Source organism: Dermacentor silvarum, chromosome 4, assembly GCF_013339745.2.
Source record: "Dermacentor silvarum isolate Dsil-2018 chromosome 4, BIME_Dsil_1.4, whole genome shotgun sequence".
Lineage (NCBI taxonomy): Eukaryota > Metazoa > Arthropoda > Arachnida > Ixodida > Ixodidae > Dermacentor > Dermacentor silvarum.
Genome location: NC_051157.2, coordinates 56,379,585 through 56,401,730, shown reverse-complemented (window position 1 = coordinate 56,401,730; position 22,146 = coordinate 56,379,585). Strand labels below are relative to the sequence as shown.

The 22,146-nt window shown below is 43.9% G+C and overlaps 1 non-coding gene across 1 annotated transcript; it reads left to right on the top strand.

Moving 5' to 3' along the window:
- The first annotated feature begins 373 nt into the window (after positions 1–373).
- Trnaa-cgc (transfer RNA alanine (anticodon CGC)) lies at positions 374–445 on the top strand. The gene has a single exon. It is a non-coding gene; the product is annotated as a tRNA-Ala (tRNA).
- The last annotated feature ends 21,701 nt before the right edge of the window (positions 446–22,146 follow it).

Sequence of the window (22,146 nt, the reverse complement as noted above, 5' to 3'; positions counted from 1 at the left end):
GAAAGGGAACCGAGGTGCAGATTTTTATTAATCATATCATAAGCAGCCAACAAACAATGCCACCAAGGACAGCATATGGAAAATTACTCATACTTACTCACTGAATTAAAGAAATGATACATTTATGAAACTGAAAATGGATGAAAAAACAAATGGCCGCAGGGGGGGAACGAACCCACGTCTTCGCATTACGCATGCGATGCTCCCACCATTGAGCTATACCGCGGTGCCGTTTTCCCATCCACTTTCTGGGGTATTTATGTCTTACAACTAGAACTAACCCTGGGAGTGTGAGTGGTGGCGCTGGCTAACACCCCAAGGTTAGTTCTAGTTGTAAGACATAAATACCCCAGAAAGTGAATGGGAAAACGGCGCCGCGGTAGCTCAATGGTGAGAGCATCGCACGCGCAATGCGAAGACGTGGGTTCGTTCCCCACCTGCAGCCAGTTGTTGTTTCATCCATTTTCATTTCCAATAATTGATTATTTCTTTAATTCAATTATTAAGTGCGAGTAATTTCCCCTATATGTTGTCCTTGGTGTCATTGTTGGCCTCTTGTGATATATATATATATATATATATATGAGAATTAACCCTGGGACTGGTCAATAACCCCACACATGGATATATATATATCTATATATGCGTGCGTATGTTTCTCTGCATTTTTATTGTCTTGCAGTGGCTGTTACAGATGGCTATCAAGTAACGAATGGATCTTACATATGGCGTACAAAACGAATCACTGCCAGCATTTTTGCTTCATTAAACACCAGAAACAAAAGCACGAAGTGCCGTGAAGTGCCGCATAGCGCCGTCTGCGTTTTCGATTTGCCTTACGGCTTGCATTATCAGCGTGCGGCGGGAAGGAAGTGGGCCGCAACATACAATTTTTTTTTTCAGCCCGGTTGTTTCCCAAATGTGAGTAAACGCGTCGACGGCGCAGTGGTCCTCGCACTTGTCTCGGTGCTTCGCACCGAGGCTGCCGCTCTGCAGTACCGGTTATGCGCGCGTCTTTTCCTACCACCAAGCGTTCTTGAAAAATGGCTGCGCAGCACGCGACGAGGAGCGTTCGCCCGCCAATTCATTCTAGCGGGAAATCTCTGACGTGACACTCAAAGCACTCAATCACGATAAAAAATTATGGCTGCAGCTCCCCGAGTACTAAACGGCCATTTCATACTTTTGAACGTGACAAGAGGCTATTTGAAGCGATGACGTGTTGTGTAAGACATGCTTCTCCATGTACCGGCGAAAAGTGCCGTGGGAGACGGGGCTTCAGGCCATACACTGAACTGCTAGTCAGTCAACTGATCCGCCGGCTTAGAAAACTATTACCTGCAGTTGAGCGCTATTTATCATAGAGGTACTATTCCGACAATAGAGTTGCATTCTTCGAGATGTCGCGCCTTTTTTTTTTAAACTGACGACACAGTGATATGCGTGGCGAATGCATGTTATCAAAACATTACGCAAATGCTAAGGCTTATTAAGCTGGTAGTTATCGTGCATGTGACTGGCGCCGCGTGCGGCGTAGTGTTTGACCCGGACATTAATTAGTCTGTACCCTTTTGAATGAGAAAGCTTAACCACGTAAATGATGCGCACTCAGCCTCTCGTTGGCCCATCATGTCAAAAAATATTTGCCGAACTGCCAGGAGTCTGTTCGTTTATATTGCGATCCATGGCAGGTCAAGTTCGCACTGAACACGAATCCTGACATTGTAAATATTTCTACTGCTCACGAATGAGCACATACGTATATATCTGTAAAAAATTAGGGCTTTCATTATTACTTATTTCCGGTGCTGCAGACTTGTAGCTTCTCTAAAACTATCAAAAAGTAGGCTGGCCGAGAAAATCACATTCGTGGAGAGAGAAAGAGAGACAGTGAGCTAGGCCATAGAGGTCTTTCCTAATCAAGGGTATGTAGAGAAGAGAGAAAGAAAGAGTGTGATCCAGTTGTGGAGATTGGGATGTATATCAGTTTGAACTTATTCAAAGATACGCGGAGAAACTGCGAACAAAGAAGCAGAGTACAACTGGCGCTAACAAGAGTTACGCTGCCGTATGCAGCTCTACCAGCAAGAGAGAGATTTTGTAACATGATAACGCCACTCATATCGACAACAGTTCACTTCTCTTCTCTAAGGTAATATTCAGCGGAGTTTCTGAAAAAAAAAGCTCTCCACCGTCCATCGGAACAGCACAAATCACCAGCTGAGCAGAAAAGGTACAAAACAATAACAAATAAAACTTGAAACCACAAGTTCTGATTATGCGTATTTACTCAAGTTTCGTTCCTCCGCCCTTTTGTCAGCCAGCGTAGAGGCTTGTTCTCCTTTTCAGCAAAGACAAAGGCACCCGTTTCAAGAACAATACACGGCTTCAGAACAGTACTCGGGGTGAAATGAAAGCCCGTCTCATAAAAATAGGAAAAAGCGAGTTTCAGATGACAAGCTAACCTCGCTTTTCCTTATTTGTTTGCGAGAAAGAGAAAGTCAGTTGAACGGGGTGTGTGGCAATTTGTACTGCGTGGTATTGCGCAGAACTCAGTTTTCATTACCACATGAAAAAAAAAAGAAAATCTCTTTGGTCCACGTGCGTGCGGGAAAGTTTGACCTGCGCAGGTCCTGGCATCGGTTATATTTCATTGTTGTTTTTTGTTTTCAGGTATTGTTTGATTGCACTCTCTTTAGAGAAAAACCTACGTTATATTGGAAGCGATTTCAACATTTCACTCAGCTATCAATTTTCTTTTTCATTAATAACAAGCTTCATCGGCCAGACGTCATTTTCGAAGCAAGCAGTTCATATGTTAACACTCATGGCCCATTTTCAATTAATGTCTTCAAATACCATACGGTGATCTAAGCAATTTCCAGAGCTCTTGTCAAATGTGTCTGACCTGAAATGAACTGCCATGTGAGTGAATAAGAGGGACAACGAAACAAAAAACGTGCCCATACAAATGTTTTTTTTTTTTCATTTCGATACGAGAAATTAATTAATTCCATGACGACTGTGTCCTCTAAATTACCCGCCATGGTTGCTTAGTGGCTATGGTGTTTGGCTGCTAAACACGAGGTCGCGGGATCAAATCCCGGCCACAGCGGCCGCATTTTGATGAGGTCGAAATGCGAAAAACACCCGTTTACTTAGATTTGGGTGCATATTATAGAACACCAGTGGTCCAAATTATGCCGGAGTCTCCCACTATGACGTGCCTCATAATTAGATCGTAATTTTGGCACGTAATACACCATAATTTATTTTATTTTGTCCTCCAAATTACACGCCAGAACGAGCAATAAACTAATTCAATGCTGGTGCCAAAATTACTTCCCACCATTATTATAGTCCGTCGCTTTATACCGAATTGACACAAACCATCATAAAACAAGCTAGAAATTTGCAAAGAAGGTGTTTTTTGTTTGCCTTTCCAATAAAGGATGTGCTTGTAAATAACTGTAGCTTAACAGAGTTTCGAACGTTCGCCACAAGTGGCACTGCTCATAGTTGGTGGTCACACGCTTGTTTGTATATCAACATTCCGGTTTATCGTACTTCGAATTTTCAAAATCTTTAAACGCTAACAGAGCTGTCGTGTTCACACACTTCAATGTGTGTGCACCCGAACACGAAGAAAACGCGCCAACTGTGCGGAAACCGGTATGCTACATTGCGTAAACAACGTAATCAGCCTGCGCTTATGAGAACGATTTCCACGATGATAACTGGTGTCTCCCTCAATAACTGAAAGGTAAGCCACGGAGAAAAGCTGTAGGTGCTGCCAGAAAGGATTTTTCAGAGGAGTGAGACGCATAAACGAAGATGAAAATTGTCTTTTTTTGGCCACATATAATTCCGTTTCCCCACATCTTTTGGACATACATGATTATTAAAAGTATGTCAGAGCCGAGCTGAATATTTTTTTCCTTCACTGAGCTTTGTCCAGTGTGCAGGATGTAGACTCGAAGGCGCAAATTCTACACAGGGGTGTAAAATTTGAGGACCTGAGTAATTACGCGCTACGTGACGACGTAGTGACACCGAATGCAAGAAAACAGCCAGACGTTTAGTTTTCAACACTTGACATATAATTCAAATTTGCAGTTAACGTCCACTGAGAAGTGTCTCAACATACACGGGACATGCTTTCAATATTGTTATATTGAGCAGTGTGTTTCGTTATGATGCGCAATCATGGTGTACACAACTGTGCACACGGCGCCTCAATGGGTTATACCCCTGGTGAGCTTTAGGCTCGATATTTCACAATAGAACACTGAAACGATTTCTGCAAAATACTCTTTTTGCTTTGGTGAAACGTCCCCTCTGCACACTTTTCATGCTAGATATTGCTGAATGGTTTCAACGCGTCCTCCTAATGGTGCATCCGCTTAACTACACAATGTGTTATTTAAATAAATATTTCTTAAATAACGAATTCCTAATAGCGAATTGTATTCATAATGCAGTAGGAAATTTTGAATTTTAATGGAAATGACAATGTGAATGTTATTGTTTTAGTTCATCCAAAGCGCACATTTTGAAGAATATTTGGTTGTAGTTTAATTGGTCTAATACCACAAGGTATTTTTTTCATTGTTCCTTTACCGATGTATTACCGAAGTGTTTACCGGATGGATATAAAAGCTTACAATTTCAACTATTTTGAATATTTTGCATTAGAATGTTTTTTTTTTTGTTATTGGTTAGCACAATGTCTAAAGGTTTTGTTAGGAACGTCTAAACGTTCGCACTTCAATACTCCTGCTGCTTGTACCTTTATTTCGACAGTTGCGGTTGAGATAGAGAGAGGGGGATAAACTTTAATGGTGTTAAACAATCGCACCAGGGCGCTCCGCGCCGGGAACCCTATGTCATGGGTGGAGCCCTCAACCCAGGTGCCGCTGAACCATCGTTGATATTATAAGCTATGCACCTTGTCCACCCCTAAATCCTACACAGAGCAATCGCTGTCACGACCGGGAGGCAGAAGGAGGCACAAAGAAGGAAACTGCCATTTCGCCAAAGTGTCTCTGCATGCATTCTTCAAAGCACATGGACAAACACACTGGCAAGGCAACAGCGGTAACTTATTACTGTTTTGCTTTTCACTCAATTCATCCTATATTTTTGTTCTGCCCTGAACGATTCCAAATTTTCCAGTACCCTAAGCTTGTTTCAGAAAGTTATTTCATCATATATGTTCTTGCGTGATGGCATAGTGTCGTCAACAAAACGTAAAACTACTTCAGAAAAGCACCTTGTAACATTCGGCATCTGCTCCACACACATTGTTGCCATTCAAGCCGCGTTTTTTTTTTTTTTGCTTAATTGTAGAATATTGGTAAACCAACATATGGGGACAATAAAATTTGCTGTGCACAGAAAAAGGAGACTGCTTTAGGCACGGTATAAGACATGATACACATTTCAATGTCCCATACAGCCATCTCGTGCTACAACAAGCACAAACATCAGCTGCGTAATCTGTTAAAAAAAATGATGCTCACGCGCAGCCGGCGGTTTTGGTAGGCTGTGGCATATAGCACGCGCCAACAATCTGTAATGTTCTTTATTATGATGGAAGAAGCCCCTGTTTGCCGTGCCTTCTTGAATCTTTCTTAGGAATTGCAGCCAGGCGTAACAGATGACTCCGCTATGCAAACTCCAGGAAGCAATATCAAATGCAGGAAAAAAGGTTATAAATATGTTAGGAAAAACATCGGTGCATCGACTGCTTTGCTGTTGGACCCCGCACCGCTAACTTCGAACAGATTTTGTTTACTACCATCCAAAAGTCGTAAAAACTTGTTCTGCACTGTCGAGTGCCGGGTCGCTTGACTTGAAAATGCCATGAGCCTTGTATGCAGCTGAAATGCGTTTCAGTTTATTCAAAGAAAATTGAAAGCATGTCTCTCTTTTCTTAATTTTTTTTTCCTTGAGCATATAATGACTAACTACTCTGCCATCTCTCATCTCAGAGGAGCTATTTTTAATGCACGAAATGCTTGTAGATGGTGTAAATCACCTGGCTTCAAGCCAAACTTAGGGAGATTCCGACTTAGAAAATGATATTCCTGCTCGTCCAGGCAGGCTTCACCAGACAGCATCCGTAGCCAGCAACTAAAATTTTACATTGGTGCTTGCAGTGCACCCCCCCCCCCCCCCCGCCCACCCTAATCAAACTCTGAAACAGCTTATTGCTGCCGCTACTACCATGTGACTCGCGAGCTTAATGTTCATACTTGCTCAGAAGCAGTGTCAAGTAGATATAGTGAATGAGAAGGGATTTAAGCCATACCCATGTTTGGTAACATTTGAAATGCCTCACAAAGGCAATAACGCACCTAAATAAATAAAGAAGCAGCTGACTTAGGTCAAACAATGTCTAAATCCAGCATAGTCGCACATTACTATTTTCAAGGGGCCCTGAACCACCCCTCGGGCTTGGTGAAATAACGTAGTCCGCGGGTAGCATACGTAGCTGTGAACGTCTCAGCTAAGTTTTGCTGTCGTACGCGGTGCGTGGAGCTCGCAAGCGGAGCGCGAAGTCACCTTTCTCTCAAATGCTCTCTTTACAACAGAAGCCACGATCCTCACTCTTTTCTGTAAGATTTATTTTTGTAATAAAGCGCAGTGCCATATACGCGGCTGTTATTGGTCGCTGCGGTCGGCTACACCACGGCCTCCCCGGGGTGCCGCCACGAGTCCACTGGCTAAGCGCAGAGCGGCTCGCTGAGGCCATCGACGTTTCGCGTACGTTTAGCGCGTTCTAGGCACTAAAATCAAAACTCGTGGCGTCTGCGTTAACATCCAAAATGAAATTGGAACTGCGCGCCACGGGGACATTTCAAACGTGGAGCGTTGTGGTCACGCCCCACTCCACCATAGCTTCGCAGTGCAAAACATTGAAGAAGAAACGGGAGCACAGCGGAGGCCGTGTTTGAATGCCAATAACTCCGCTTCTGCTGAACACATTAAAGTACTTTTTGCGGCCAAGTATTTCTGAAATAGCCTATTTTCACTTAAAATGCCTTTCTCCACTTCGATGAAAAGTGGTTCAGGGCCCCTTTCAATCTAGCGGCGGCTGAGGTTTTTGGTTCATTATGTACTGGCTCGAGAGTTATGTGCAATGCAATTAGCATAAACAGGGGCCAATTTCACAAAGTTCTTCTTTCGAAAGCACTGTTGGCCAATAGCTTGCGAAGTTCGGTTGCAAGGTGTCCGATACCATGATTGGTGACATCACAATCACGCCTCCAATTCGAGCGTTTGGAGGTAGTACACAGAAAGAGACTTGCTCAAATAACCTTTTCAAATAGGTGGCTGTTTCATGGAAATAAAGTTGTTGAAGTTAGCGGATTCTGGTTGTCGTCTCCCTTCTGTCCTTATCCGCTGGTGCTAAATATGCCTTCTTTTCAAATGGGGTGTTTATACATGACAAGACTGTGCAAGTAAACTAGTTGGATAATTCTTTCTAAACGCCGCATTTGTAAATTGGTGTCATCATACCAACCTGCAGCTTCTCTCGATAAGCTAGCGAGATGAAAGCATGATTAAAATATTTTTCAATGATAGGCACAAAGTTCTATACTTTCCCTTCATATGTTATTTGATATTCGATCATGCTCGGCTGCTTTATCTGACTTCACCAGCCTAACTGTGTTGACTATTTCTGCTGCAGTAACATTTTTTATTCAAATGTATGATATTCATAGGCAGGAAACTTGAAAGCGTATTCGCTATGATTAATATGAAGTATATGACTGCAAAGTTGACGAAAAAGCCGTTAGACATCTCTGCAAGTACTGCTTGATTCACCGTAATTCATCTGGGTCTGGCAAGGTAGTCAGCAAATGCGTGGGCTTGATGGTCGCTATAATTACGTTCCCAATTTCTTTAGAATTGCCCCGACCAGGTAATATTAGCCGGCTACAATATGTCTTTCTATGTTTCCGCATATGTCAAGTTAACGTGTTGCGTGTGATTCTGTAATGTTCTTTATAGTAATAATTATATTTGAGTGGCTCCTCTTTTATTGAGCCAATGTTTGAGCCAAAAACGAAACACGTAAACGAGGTGCAGGCATGAGATCATGCCTGCACCTCGTTTACGTGCTTCGTTTTTATGTCTGGATATGACGTCTATCTCTCGGCTACTACAAAGAAACGATGATTTCTGATAATCAATACGCAACGCAAACCATGGCGTACACCTAATATATAGCACAATTTCCGGAAATTTCCTCCATTCAGCTACACTTACGCCTTAAAAGTTAGGAAGCTGTTTTCCTTCTTTAAGGTCATTCAGAGCCCTCACAGAGACATTCAAATTAACGATAATCTAATCCCTGATACATGAGCGCAAATGCGTTTAGCGAGAAGAATATCATAAAAGGCGAACGGAGGGTGTCTAAGACCCTGGCAGAGTCTCATAATCACATTTAATGTTATCCGGGGGTTGATATGCACTGCTGAGCAACCAGAACTGCTGCTCCACTGAGAGTACTAGAACCCTCTAGTCACAGAACCATGACGACAACCTAACCCTCGATCCCGTGCCCTGGCCATCACAGTCAGAGCGATCGAAGAACTATAGTAATCTCACTGAGAGCAAAAAGGCCGCCCCTATTACCAACAATTTTTTGTCGCAGTGCTGCTCAATGATCTAGGACATGCTCGGCCAAGCAGAAGCCTGTGCTTCGTTGGTTCGAGAAATGGCAGCCGCCTGAGATTTGATTCACGTTTCTTTCTTTCGTTGCCAAATAGAGGCGGCTCAAAGACTAAATGTGAAATGTATGTTACAGCTTTCTTGCTCGTTTTACGTGACGCACACTTCGGCTCATTTCAGTGTCCCTGCATTCTCACTAAGCCCACGAATTAATTTGGCGCAAGCCAAACTTTCTTTTTTTTTGCCAAAAATTACGCACTAACAGGCTCTTCACAAGTTCTTGCCTCTGTAAATGCTAACCCTTCATAACGATGTAGGGCTTTTGGCGTTGTTCTTCTGAGCTCGAGGTCATGAAGTCAAACCCAGACCGCGGCGGCCGCATTTCGATAGGGGCTAAATGCGCCAGTGTACCGTGCATTGGGTGCATGGACGCTAAGGAACCCCAGATGGCCTAAATTAATCCGTAGTCCCCCACTACGGTGAGCCTCATAGTGATATTGTGGTTTTGACACATGAAACCCCAAAATTTGCTTAAATTTTAATTAACTGCAAGCCACAAATTCTTCTTCACGTGATGCAGTTATATATTCGCTTATTATAATTATAAGGCGTTTAAACTTAGATGAAAAGTCGCATTACACAGATAAGAAATTCGCCATCGCCTTTTCGAGGGTGTAAAATTGCCGAGGGTGGAGATATTGTAATGTGAATGTCTTTCAAAAATTATTTTCTTGAGTGTACAGTGCTGAAATGAGAAGTCATTGCGATTTATTATCTGGGTATTTCCGCTCAAGGAGAGTCCAACGACTAATGGCAGTTCTGAATTACGCCAGCCAAAATTCGGCCGTAAAAGCCAAGATGTTCTTGTGTGCTTTTTAAAATTATTGCTCAAGCACTGCTGGCTGAAAATGCTGTAAAGGAACTTCTTCCGTCTGGCATTTCGCGGATGGATATACAGGGTGTCCCAACTATCATTAACCAAGACTTAAAAATATGCAAATGTCACCTAGCTGTACAGAACCAAGGTAATGTTGTTTGCCGTCGCTTGGAGATACTCAGTATATTTTTTGAATCCCGCCTACTTACATAATTAGTCTTAATTCATTAAATATTTAATTTCTCAAATATTATAATTAGATACAAAGTGTCAATGAGAAAATTGTAGAGCAATATGAAACGCCCTATATCGATGCCTAATATACCTATACTACGCGATTACAAAGGCCTACAGTATGGTTGCAGAAACATGAAGAATGTGTTTATTCCTTTGCCACGAATGACGTTAATTAAGACTGGACAGAATGGCGTCTGCAAATAATTTCTGCAAAGAACAGTCTAACGCGAAGCACGAATCACGACGAAACTGTCAAGAATTGGTGAGGTGGAACTATAGGCACACTGGAGAAACTGTTTTTTTTTTTTTTACGACCATTTCGTGTGAACTTGCTCGAAGCTAAATTCATCTTAGTCGAAATTTAAGTTTTTTTAGGATATTTGCTTTATCCGCACTCCAAAGCAGACCGTGTTTTCCATTATCTTCTTTGCATCACAGTTCTCGCATGCCAGTCCCGCATGATATCTTCTATATGACCCAAATTGCATGCGAATTCACACACAGCTGCGTTAGTTTACTCCAAGTGTATTAGGTTCGCTGCACATTAGCACGTGATTTTATTTGCTACCGAAGTGCTACCGAAGAAGCGTACCTTAAAAGTAAAACCAAGATGGTCCACATTCTTTACAAGTATCCTAAAATCGTTTGTGTCGGCGTTACATTTGCAAATACGTAGCCCATGATTCCAAACCTCTGTTCGTGCATGCTCATTGTGTATGTGATGATAGGGCTACGCATGGGTGTGCTGGCGCAGCTGCTTGTCGAGTCAATCTGTTGTAGTTTTTTTTCCTTTCCTCCCCGAGTCTTGCGTTGATGGGGCGGTTCGTTGTACCACGTTGTACTTAAGCGGCGGTGGCGGTGGCGGCGGCGAATGGCGGGGCTCAGTGCAGCCGCACGGGATCTATCTGGAAAGCTATCTGCAGTGGGTACGGAGACTACGCTCGCCGAGGGCTCGTGGCTTCGTGTGCACGCTGTGTTGTCGCCGCTTAGTTAGCGTCGAAGCGAGAGGCAGGACGAAGAACAATAAGCTCGCTGGTATACGGCCGCTCTACTTCATGCCAGCGTTCTCACAGCCAGTGTCCGCGCTCATCGAGTCATATACATACACGTTTGCCGGTGCGTGCGTGACACCATACTGGTTAATTTAGTCAGTAAGCTAATGTGTACAAGATTGTACGGCCGATAAAACTACTATCCTTACTTCGTACAGCTGTCCAATAATTTTCTATCACAATCAGTGCTCCGCCTTTCGGCCGAAACTGCGAAATTTTTTTTTTTACATAGATTGAGAGGCATCAGCACAAAATTTGGTGATATATAGTTTGTTCAAAATTGGTCGTAAGCGCTGAGCAATAAGTACACTCACGAATATTAATTTTCCAATTTGCCAGTTTTGGGGGAATGTTACCGGCAGTCACACATCTTCCTGACAGTCATACAACAACATCTTTCTGACACCTGTCTGCCGCCGTAGATCAGTGGCAATGGTGTTGCGCTGCTGAAGTCGTGGCTACGATCATGGCCTTGCAGGAGCATTTCTATGTGCAGTCTAGATGCAGATTTAGGTCCCCCCACTATAGCGTGCCTAAAAATCAGATGGTCATTTTGGCACGTAAAAGTCCATTTTTTTATCTGACGTCTGTCCCCTGTGCAGGATATTTATAGTAGGTTCCAAATATCCAGGTGTTATATAATGACGTGATTTTGATGGACGTTTTTCGGTTGTGGGAACGTTGATGTTTATTTTGTAAAATGGGTAAAAAATAGCGCTAGTCTTTCTTAGACGCTAACAAATAGATCGACCAGTGCAGACGTTGTCACAATTCACGAGGTTGCGAAAGGGAGAGCCGGAAAGTCAGGACAGTGTCGCCACCGTATTTTTTTCCTTTTGCAGTCTTTTAGGGCTTGCCTATTCTTCTTTCATAGATAAAGTGGCCGTTTTGATATTTCACAAGCTTCATACTATATGCTCAAATTTATATTTTCTTAGCGTCCTTGTTACAGGCTTTTAGAAGGCCATCGAAATACTTTCTCTTATTCTTTTATGCATTCCTTTATTGGGTTCCTTATCACGCGTGTAGTATTTCACATTACTTTCGAGGGTAATCTAGTCGCACTCCTGACCCTAGTGGTTAAGTTGAAACATGTGAATGCGTATGTGGCTTGTGCCATGCGGAACGTTATCTTTTTGAGCAAGGAACCAAGCCGACAAATCATGCATTGCAGAATAGGTTCAGTTCACAATGCTGTCTCTCATGACCTTCCAAGACAACCTTATTCTATCCCTTTTTTCCTAATACCGTCATAGCCTCCAAGCCATGAAGAAATCATGGCGGGTTGCTATGGTCAACATTTCAGATAAGTGTGCAAACTCACAAATTTCCTTCATGCATTTGAACCTGTTTTTTTTTCCCTTGGAGAAGCTGCCTTCAGGCACATTTTATACGAATCTCGGGGCATAGGAAAGCCGTCCACCCCTGTTGCGCACGCGTTTCCCCGAGGAGAAACAGGCGCTAATGTTGCGATTTCCGAGAATGTGCAGTCCAGCATGGACATGAGCGCGCGGTTTCGAAAGTTGCGCAGCACGCTTGTCTGACAAGCCGCAGGAACTGGTCTTGACGCTTTGACACGAAGGAACGCGTGAAACGTCCGGCTGACTTCGTTTACGCGAGGTGACATGCCACGTCGTATCTAAGCAGATGTCGGGCTTCTTAAAGCACCGGTGCAATTCTGTTGTGCGGGTGTGTTACGCAAAGGCACGCAAGAAGTTCGCCTCGAGCATTGCTTATCTTGCTCACCTATATGCGCCCATAGAAGAGTAACGTGATGGAGACCGTTGCGCTTTGTCGCACTAGCATCGACTGGTATTTTGGTATGCACTCTTTCTGTTTCAGTGTAGCTCTCCAGTGTTCCGTCCTTAGACAGGCACGAGACGTGATGCCTGGAGGGTGGCAGGCGCGATTGTGTGAGTGGCTAAAGAGAGGATTTGTATTTTAGTCGAATGGTTTCCGAAAAGGAGGCAAACTGAGCAGCGCTGGAAAGCGTTGGTGACATCAGGAGCAAAAGTGTACGTATACTAGAAGTCTTAGCATTCTTTATCACTTATTTTCGCTAGAGTCATATACTCTGTGCTGCACGTCTTCTGGCTGAATAAACGTATGCTGACACTATGAGCCGAGCCGCCGTTCTGGCGCAGGTCTTGTCAATTCTTCACCTCCCGTAGGCGGTAGCTGTGTTGAAAGGCCCAGAAAAGAGACGTCCTGACGTCAGAGAGCCGAGATTGCTACGGTTAGACATCAGAAAGGATGTGTTAATGCTAAAAAGTGAACGAATAGTACAGTGCTGCAGAACAAATTTGCTCAGCACGCCTGGCCCTTCCATCAATACTTTTCAAGTTTGTATTTATTGCTTCAAAAATATTGAGCAGTTCAGTTTTACTTTCAACAGTGTAGGCTTCTATATAAAAAAAAATTGAATGAATCAGCTGCATTAAACATATGCTCAGCCATCGCTTGCCGCTGGGAAATCACCACGAATGAAATAGTATCTGCTTCGACCAAGCAACAGAGAAAAACCCGGAAGCAATTAGTGATGTGTCGCTTGCATCCGCAGTGAACATGAGTTACCATGACCTTGGTTTTGTTGTAACCATCATTGCTCTAAATAGAACAAGCTTTCAGGCACCACTTTTTTTTTTTCATATTCAACTGCGTTCCTTTTCAACGTGAATGCGATATGGAACTTAGCAAAGAACTATAATTACATTGTTCTAGTGAAATAGCATTCCCGCAGGTACTACCCTAAATCATTTTATACATTTGGTGAACATGTTTCTAAAAATTGAAAAGAATTAAAGTGGCAAGGACTGGCGCGCACTGAATGCGACGTTAGCTAAATGAGACGAAAACTTCCAGAACGGAAAGTGACGGCTCTGTGTGAAGGCGGGAGAGCGTAGCGGTATTATTATATCTGAACGTGAGTAAAATCCACCGAGCACCTAATGCATGTAGCAGCTTACTACGCCATAATTTTCCTTGTTCGGTCCTGTCTTCTACCACAAACAGAACTATCGATGATGAGAAAAACCATTCATCATCCTGTGTCCACAGTTTAAGCGGATTTTCGTTTGTAACCTAAAGCCCACTGCACACGAACGGCGGTGATTAAAAGTGATGGCACGAAGCATTCAACATTGTACGCACCTCTTAGAATTGTACTGAAGCATGTACTATAGAAATTGTCCAGGCGGAAATTTAAGGAAAGACGTTTGGTTCTTTGATTTCCTTAACGAAACTACCGCGAACGGCATTTCTGAGCCGCGTACTCCTCACCAAGAGAAGAAGAAGAAGGTGACCAAAAACAAGGAGGCTAAACAGCATAATTTTCCGACAGGCTAACCCGTACCGGAGGACAGTAAAGGCTAGAAAAGAGAAGAAAGAAACGGATATTTAAATAGGAATGGCTGCGCAAACGTGCTGATGCACCGAACAACTCTCGCGGTCACTCACGTAGACACGAAGGTTTCAGAAAACACAGTTTTGCATAAAGCCACTCGCGCCCACGCCATTGCACAAACGGAAGGAGGGGGGAGGGGGGGGGGGGACTTTTTTCCTAGAGGAAGAGAATTTGTGTGCAGGAAAGCCGAGAAGGAACCTTCAATTATTCCCACGTAATTTCCGGTGGGCCAATGCGTTGTGGTTGGAATTAGAGCACTGCACGGGCTCGGGCTTACCCGAAAGCCCGGGCCCGGCCCGGCCCGTGGGCCGGGCCGGGCCGGGTAGAGCAGTTTTTTCAAGGGCTCGGGCCGGGCTCGGGCACGGCGTGTGCTTTTTGACCCGGGCCCGGGCCGGGCTCGGGTTTTTTGACGCGGGCCCGGGCCGGGCTCGGCTCGGGCTTTCTGCGAGTTATTTTCGGGCTTCTCAACTCAGAAAAACGTGTATTTTTCAGTCTCGGGCCGGGTTCGGGCCGCTTTCGAGCCGGGCTCGGGCCGGGCTCGGGCTTAAGTTAAAGGGGTGGCGGGCCCGGCCGGGCGGGTAACGTAGATTATTTCCGGGCCCGGGCCGGGCCCGGGTCTCGCCATAAAGGTTTTGATCGGGCTCGGGCGGGCCGCCCAATGTAAAAACGGGCCCGGGCCGGGCCCAGGCCGCAATAATCGGCCCGTGCAGTGCTCCAGTTGGAATAGCTGTGTTACGGCCATGTGATCGTAGGTTGTATATCGCAGGTCGGATATCTATTTTCTTACGCCACGTCGGGCAACATCAGTATCATGGTATGATAAACGCGTGATCATGAGCTGCTGATTTCATGGCTGGTAAGTGCTGGTCTTAGTTATGTGCTCCTTAGAAATATATAAAATACGACCGCAAGGAACGGGCCTCGTTCCCAATAAGTTTATCGGGCGCCATATATAACGACGCCTACTCTCCGTTTATTTTTTCTTACGCAAGAACACACACAAACACGCACGAATACAGGCACCCTCCTCCCAGACATACACACACAAAACACACACGCACACCAACGCACGCGCAGACACGCACACATACTATCGTGAGACAAGAGTGCGGTCCAAACATTGAAGCTCGCGCCTTAAACCATGTGTCCAGACAGTCCTGAGAACTATCTCCTTCTCTTCACACACAACCATTTATTGTGTGGGAATAAACCTTACATATGGTGGCACACGAGTGTCACCAAAAACGAATAGCAAAGCCTTTAATTTTACTCGATGATTTGGCGCAGGTGTATAGCGTATTTACTCACAGAATGCTCGCGCTTCTTTTCGCGGAACATTGGTATGATGTTAGGGAGGTGCGATTAATACGCGGGGAAAATTTTCTAATAGAATGCACTAGGTGTCAATTGAAAAGTAGAGTGAACCCAGCCACTGTAATTTCCAACAAAATATTACTTCGAAACAGCACTGACGTTTGTAATAAGAGCGCAGGTTCTAGAAAAACAGGAACATACTGCATTCTTGTAACCTTTTGAAACTGTTCATACTACTCCTCTCTGTAATGCCCCTGGCCGTGAGGGTAATACAAAGAAATAGAAACAAAATAAATAAACTGCGAAGGCCCTTTATTTGCAGACACTGTTTGTACGTAGAGTCACTAAGCGGATAAATAAGGTATCATTTGCATGATTTATTCAGAGTCGGTGTCAACATGGACATCGGAACAAGAAGAGTGTCACTGCAGTAATCTTCAAGGGAGTAATGATTCCTCGAGAAAAAAAAATGAATTTTTGATTGCGAAGAAGGAGGTACGAGCATTATGCGAGCAAATGCAGTATGCTCGTGTCAGTGTGTTCGTATTGGCTTAATGTTAATATGCGTAACGAAAATGTAAGCTTACACTGGAGGACCTATTTATCAATCTGTTAACTAAAAAGGTTGTGGGGCGCGATCACAGAAGCGAGACTTGCCGGTTTTACAACGAATAGCCGCTTATTACACCGGGTTATGTGGTATTCTGGAACATTGGAACGTCACTGTGCGTGAGATCAGGAGCACAGCGTTAATTCTCGACCAGTATTCAAAGTCAGCCCACCAAATGGCAGTTGAGGATTTGTTCTTGCAACCAATGAGACACCTGGCCACCGGTCGCAGAGGACGATAAATATAGCTTCAAATATCCCCATGAGAATACCTCAGAGGTCTGCTGTTTTGCTCGACACCGGAGATCTCGAAGTCATGCTCATGCTTGAGTACTTCGGCTCTCGCTACGTGGTTATATATATATATATATATATACATATATATATATATATATATATATATATCACATTGCGCTTGGGAAGACCTGAAAGAAAGATGTTCAGTGAACGTCTGATCCGCCGTGGTTGCTTAGTTTAAGGTGTTGGGCTGCTAAGCACGAGGTCTCGAAATCAAATCCTGGCCAAGGCGATCGTATTTCGATCGGGGCGAAATTCAGAAAACACCCGTGCACTTAGATTTAGGTACACTTTAAAGAACCCCAGGAAGTCCAAATTAATCCGGTGTTCCCACTACGGCGTGCCTCATGTTCCGATAGTGGTTTTGGTACGTCAACCCAATAATTTAATCTAAATGCACGTCAGGCCGTTTGATCTGCCACAGTATATATCTGAGCACCAGATCACGAGCACTATAGATCTGACCCTAACCTTGCTTTCTACACAGCACATCTGTTCTTCCTTGTGTCCTTGTCTACCCAGCAATGGTATTTTTTCTAAACATGAATTCCCACCAACTCATCCAAGTTTCTCTTCTAGTACAGTTTTTTTTTTACATCACCATGGGAAATGCTATTATCCCCTCTTATTATTCAGCCTGGGATGTGATGCGTGCACCCTAATTATTTATTTTATGTAGTCCTGTGACATCAGTTTTTGCTTTGCAGGAAGAGTAGTCTAAATATTTGCAACAAATAAACATATTATTGCGATAGCAATTATATGGACACTCAAAAGCAGATTTCTGCCGTCGGCGTCGCCGTCGCCGTCGCCGTCGCCGTCGCTGTCGCCGTCGCCGTCGCCGTCGCCGTGAGGTTCCGTATGACGTCATTTGGAGATGAAATCGTCGCCGCGCGCCGAACGCTGTATGTGCGAGTGAAAGGGCGCGAGGGGCGCGTCTTTCACGGGGAGTGAACGCGCGGCGGAGAACAAACGCGCGTTCTGCGCCGTGCTCGCTTAAGGGCTGCAGAAGTAGGCGTCTCTTTTCTCCTTTACAATCACCATATATGTAGAGCAACGCGCCTTCTTCAGACGCGCGAGAGGCCGTGGGGGAGGGGGAGGGAAGGGAGGCGACGTTTAGCTGCGGCACCAAGTGCCTATTTATATCAGAGGCTCCAGCAACAGTCACCAACGCCGCACGCATTTTGAGCTAACGCGGGCAAAACGCCGATGGCGTCGACAACAGTTCTGCGTGTTGTTGCTACCAAAGCCGCTCACCTTACTTCGTATGACATTGCTGTGTTGCTATCGCATTCATTGCTTCGCCCTTAGGGCGAAACTGTGACATTTTTTATCACGCAACTATCTCTTCTCCGTCTACACGAGAACTTCAGCGTCATTGTTTCAGCCACTATGGTGTCTCGAGCGTTGAACATCAAAAAACAAAAAAAAAATAATCGAAATACCTCCAGTTCAACACACCTTTCCACGTTGGAACGCTTTTATTGCGATAGCAATTATATGGACACTCAAAGAGGATTTCTGCCGCCGCCGGCGCCCTGAGGTTCCGTATGACGTCAACGGCAATGAAATCGTCGCCACGCGCCGGACGCTGTATGTGCGAGTGAAAGGGCGCGAGGGATGCGCACTTTCACGGGGAGCGAACGCACGGCGGAGAACAAACGCGCGTTCTGCGCCGTGCTCCCTGAAGGGCTGCAGAATTAAGCGTCTCTTTCCTCCTTTACAAACGCCATATATAAATAGAATAAATGCGACTTCTTCCGTCGCGCGAAAGGCCATGGGGGGGACGGGAGGGAGGGAGGGGAGGTGACGTTTAGCTGCGGCACCAAATGCGTGTTTATATAAAAACGTTGCGAGGCGAGAAGGTGGTACAGACTTCCGACGCTGCTCGACGAGTTTCCCGTTCTGATCTAGTCGAAAACCTCCGAGCCGCCCCCAGAGGCCCTAGCAACAGTCACCAACGCCGCGCGCGTTCGGTGCGAACACGGGCAAAACGGCGACGGCGTTCTGCTGGTTGCTGGTGCTGCTGCATGTCGAAGTTTACACAGCTGATAAAACTACTATCCTTACTCCGTATAGCTCTCTACTAAGTTGCTATCACCATTGATGCTTCGCCTTTCGGGTGAAACTGCGACATTTTTTTTTGAACCAGTGTGTAATAACGTTGTTGTCTATTAACAATTTTTGTTGGGTAGGTGACAAATTAATCACAAATTTGGCTCCTTTATATATACTTCAATTTTTAGACATTGCAGCTGCGGATTAAAATTTACCGTACCCCTCTTGTGCAAATACAATATACTATTCTGCAAGTTCTTCAGATGCGCGTAAATGGATCCTTTGGACTGTGGGCGAAGGGTTGTTGTTCGTCAGAATAATAGACTGACATTCATTCATTCTTTCAAGCCTAAAACCAACACTTGGTCAGTATGGGATGCATACCGGATGCCTCTGTATTAGCTTTTACCACGCTTGTTTCTTCATGGCATACAAAAACACAAGCAAGTTTGTTTCATTAGAAATGTAATCGCTACACCCCGTAATATAGCTCGTAACTGCAAACTCAACCTCACAATGGAACCACCAATGCACCTCCGTGAAAATTTCCAGATCAGTGTACTAGGACACAAACGTAGTCAGTCGCCACTCTAAATGTCCCACATTACCTCGCTATCTTCGTCTTCGTTCTGTTGCCTTTACAATGTGTAGTACAATACATGGATTGCCTAGCGATTTCATTACGGTATATATCTTGGCAGCTTTAGATTGGAGGACATCATCAATGTCAAGGATAATGTTTGCCATAGTATTTATGTCTCTAGAACAACACTTTTTTGGGTAATCCTCTCACTGATGGTGTCATCGGGAAGCCATAAATCTTCTGAATGGACAGTTCCGGCTACCTTCATTTCAAAAAGAACGGCTGCCGACATGTAAGCAGCAAACTACCCTTGAAGATTTTGCCGTAACGTAAATAACACTAAGCTTTCTTGTCCGGACTCCAAGCTTAAGTTTCTGTTGTTAAGATGAGCGGTAATGGCTTTATTACTAAGATAGAAATTATATTTTCGCAGTAAAACTCCAAAGAGTCATTTATAGTCTTTCCACTAGAGCACGATATATGGGAGGCACTACGTAGGCTTTATTTCATTTGATTGTAAGCACTTGCGGAAATTGCAGCCGCGCTTCTTCCTGCAAGATTGCCTTGTAAAAGCGGAAGCAGTCTTACGTTTAAGTTAGGCATACGTTTTCTTCCGCATGCAATTAGCGCTCCTCACCATCAGTGGTGTGGAGCACCAATTAGCTCCTAATAGATACGGTGACAAATATTACCAATTCAGTACGTTCATTTTGGATCCGCCGATGTATAAGCACTCTTGTGTTGAGCTGATTCATTTACTCCAACGTTCAAGAATTCGCGAAATAATTAGGCACTCTTTAGAGATCTTTAGCAGTATTGTATAATTCCACAGCGTTTCACGGAGCTTCACTAAAGGACCTACTTGAGCACGATACCTGTGGTTTGAAGGAAGAGCTACATACAAATTAGCGCAAATGGATTATATTCAGTGATATTTTGTGAATTATGCTGCTCTAACATCGTGCCACGTGGTAAGTCACAGAGTTATAAAAGAAGGAACATTAAGTGCGCCATCAAAATAAACAAACGGGCCCCAGTGGCTACTACTACAATTTTGAACAGGTATGCTGTTTGTGTGTCGCAGCACGTTCTCAAAAGTACATAAGAGAAAGAACACAAAAGGCATTGGTTGCAATACACGAGTTAGGTATTATGGACAGAGGTATGAAGAGAGCTTGTATAGAAATTATGCAACATAATAAGCCAGCATGAAGCGAAGGAGTAAAATTATCACGAATTGTTGTCGGCGTATACATAGAGCAACATTGTTTCATTAAACCAAGCTAGAACTTAAGATGTGTGCGTAGCTTTCGTCTAACTGCCTGAAACAAGTTACAGAGGTTTATATAAAAAAGACACAGGTTTAAATTTTTTATTTACAAAGCATTGTCCACAAAATTAGCTTTAGGCTGACTTCTTCATTAACAAGTGCTATTACGAAAACAGTTCTTCAATACTAAGAATTATAAAGTCTTAATGCGTCACATTCGCATTTACTTCGGGCAAGAATAAAAAGTCTACAACCGCTTCTCTTGCTGTAATGACTTTGTTACGAGAATCTTCATTCTAACGTTATGTTTCACGAGAACAAGCTGTCAGTTGTTTTTTCATGCTGCAAGTGGGCTGAGAAACAGTGCTCTGCTCGGAAGTTACGTTCTGAAAAAAGGTCGTCTTGCCGGAAAGTAGGCGAAAATCAATTATTTGATATCGGCAGGCTTCCAAAGAACCTCGTCAAATCTACTCGAGGAATATATGAGCATAGGTTATTGGTAATAACGGAATCATTGTTCGCTACTCGTCACTTGCAAAACTGAAGGAAGTTTATGCAGAAAAATCGAAAATTTGGCAAGGTGAGAAATAGCAGTGCACAGTGGCATAGCCTAAATGGCCTTCAAAATTTTTAGCCCTGTGGGGCCTTACCACGTTTTGTTTCCCTTATTCAATGCATTATTCGTGTTTGCTGTCGCATACCACTTAGGTCACAGAAAGATAGCACGTGCATATGCGTGATGTCGTTCTATGACCTGAATGATATGCGAATATGGCGCATACGGCAGAAGTTCGCAAGTCGTGACCGGCGGCCTATAACTTGTTTGAGAAAGCAACTTACCAGCTTTTAACTAGCTCTATTGGAGTGTGTGGTAAACAATACTAAACACTGTCTTATTCATGCAGAAAGAAAAATGTATCTTACACTTCGCCCAATAAATTTATGACTCTAGGCACCGGTATTATTTCTTTGTCACAATTTTTTTCCTTTTTCTAATTTGTCAAATTTGGGTTGCTCGTGTGTGATTCATCAGCTGATGGATATTGACGTCTTTGACGGAATGAGGAAGAGGGTCGTTCGGCACTGGCATATAGTAAGGCAAATATCAGACATGACAGTGGTTTCAAATTAGATAGCCTGGTGGCAAATAATGAGAGACGTCTTCAAATATAGTGAACAGAGTCCACCTGGCAATATTTCTCTTTGTGATTGCAGATGTCCGATATAATGAAGTGAGGAACAGATCTCCCCAATTTTCTATACAGTGCTGTCTGCTTAAATATTACTATTTTTCTTGTCAACTGTTCGATCCTATGGGCCACAAAAATATTTTTAATTAACGCGCGAATACAGATGTGGTCACTCGCGCAGGCTTTATAATAGCGCGTGTAGATTTAATGGTTAGCCCTAAATTTTGGGAAAGAGATGCACTAAGAGTGTTCACCTCTTAAATAATTTACCACCGTGTCCGTTGATCTGAAGCAACTACCATGAAAACAACAGATTCTCACATATCCAGCCCACCTCTTTCACTTGAGCTTTGTGTTCTACACACGTAAGCTTAATGACATCCAGTTTATATATCGGCTTTGCGGTCGAACAACCATGTTCCCTATGATACAATTTTTCTAACTGGGTTCTCGGCTTGCGAACCCAATTCGTCATCCGAAAGCTCAGCAAAAATAAAGCACCCCGCGATAAGAAAATCCGCTTATATGAGTTCCCGTTTCTACTAAAGACACTTGATGCGAAAGCGCTTTCTTA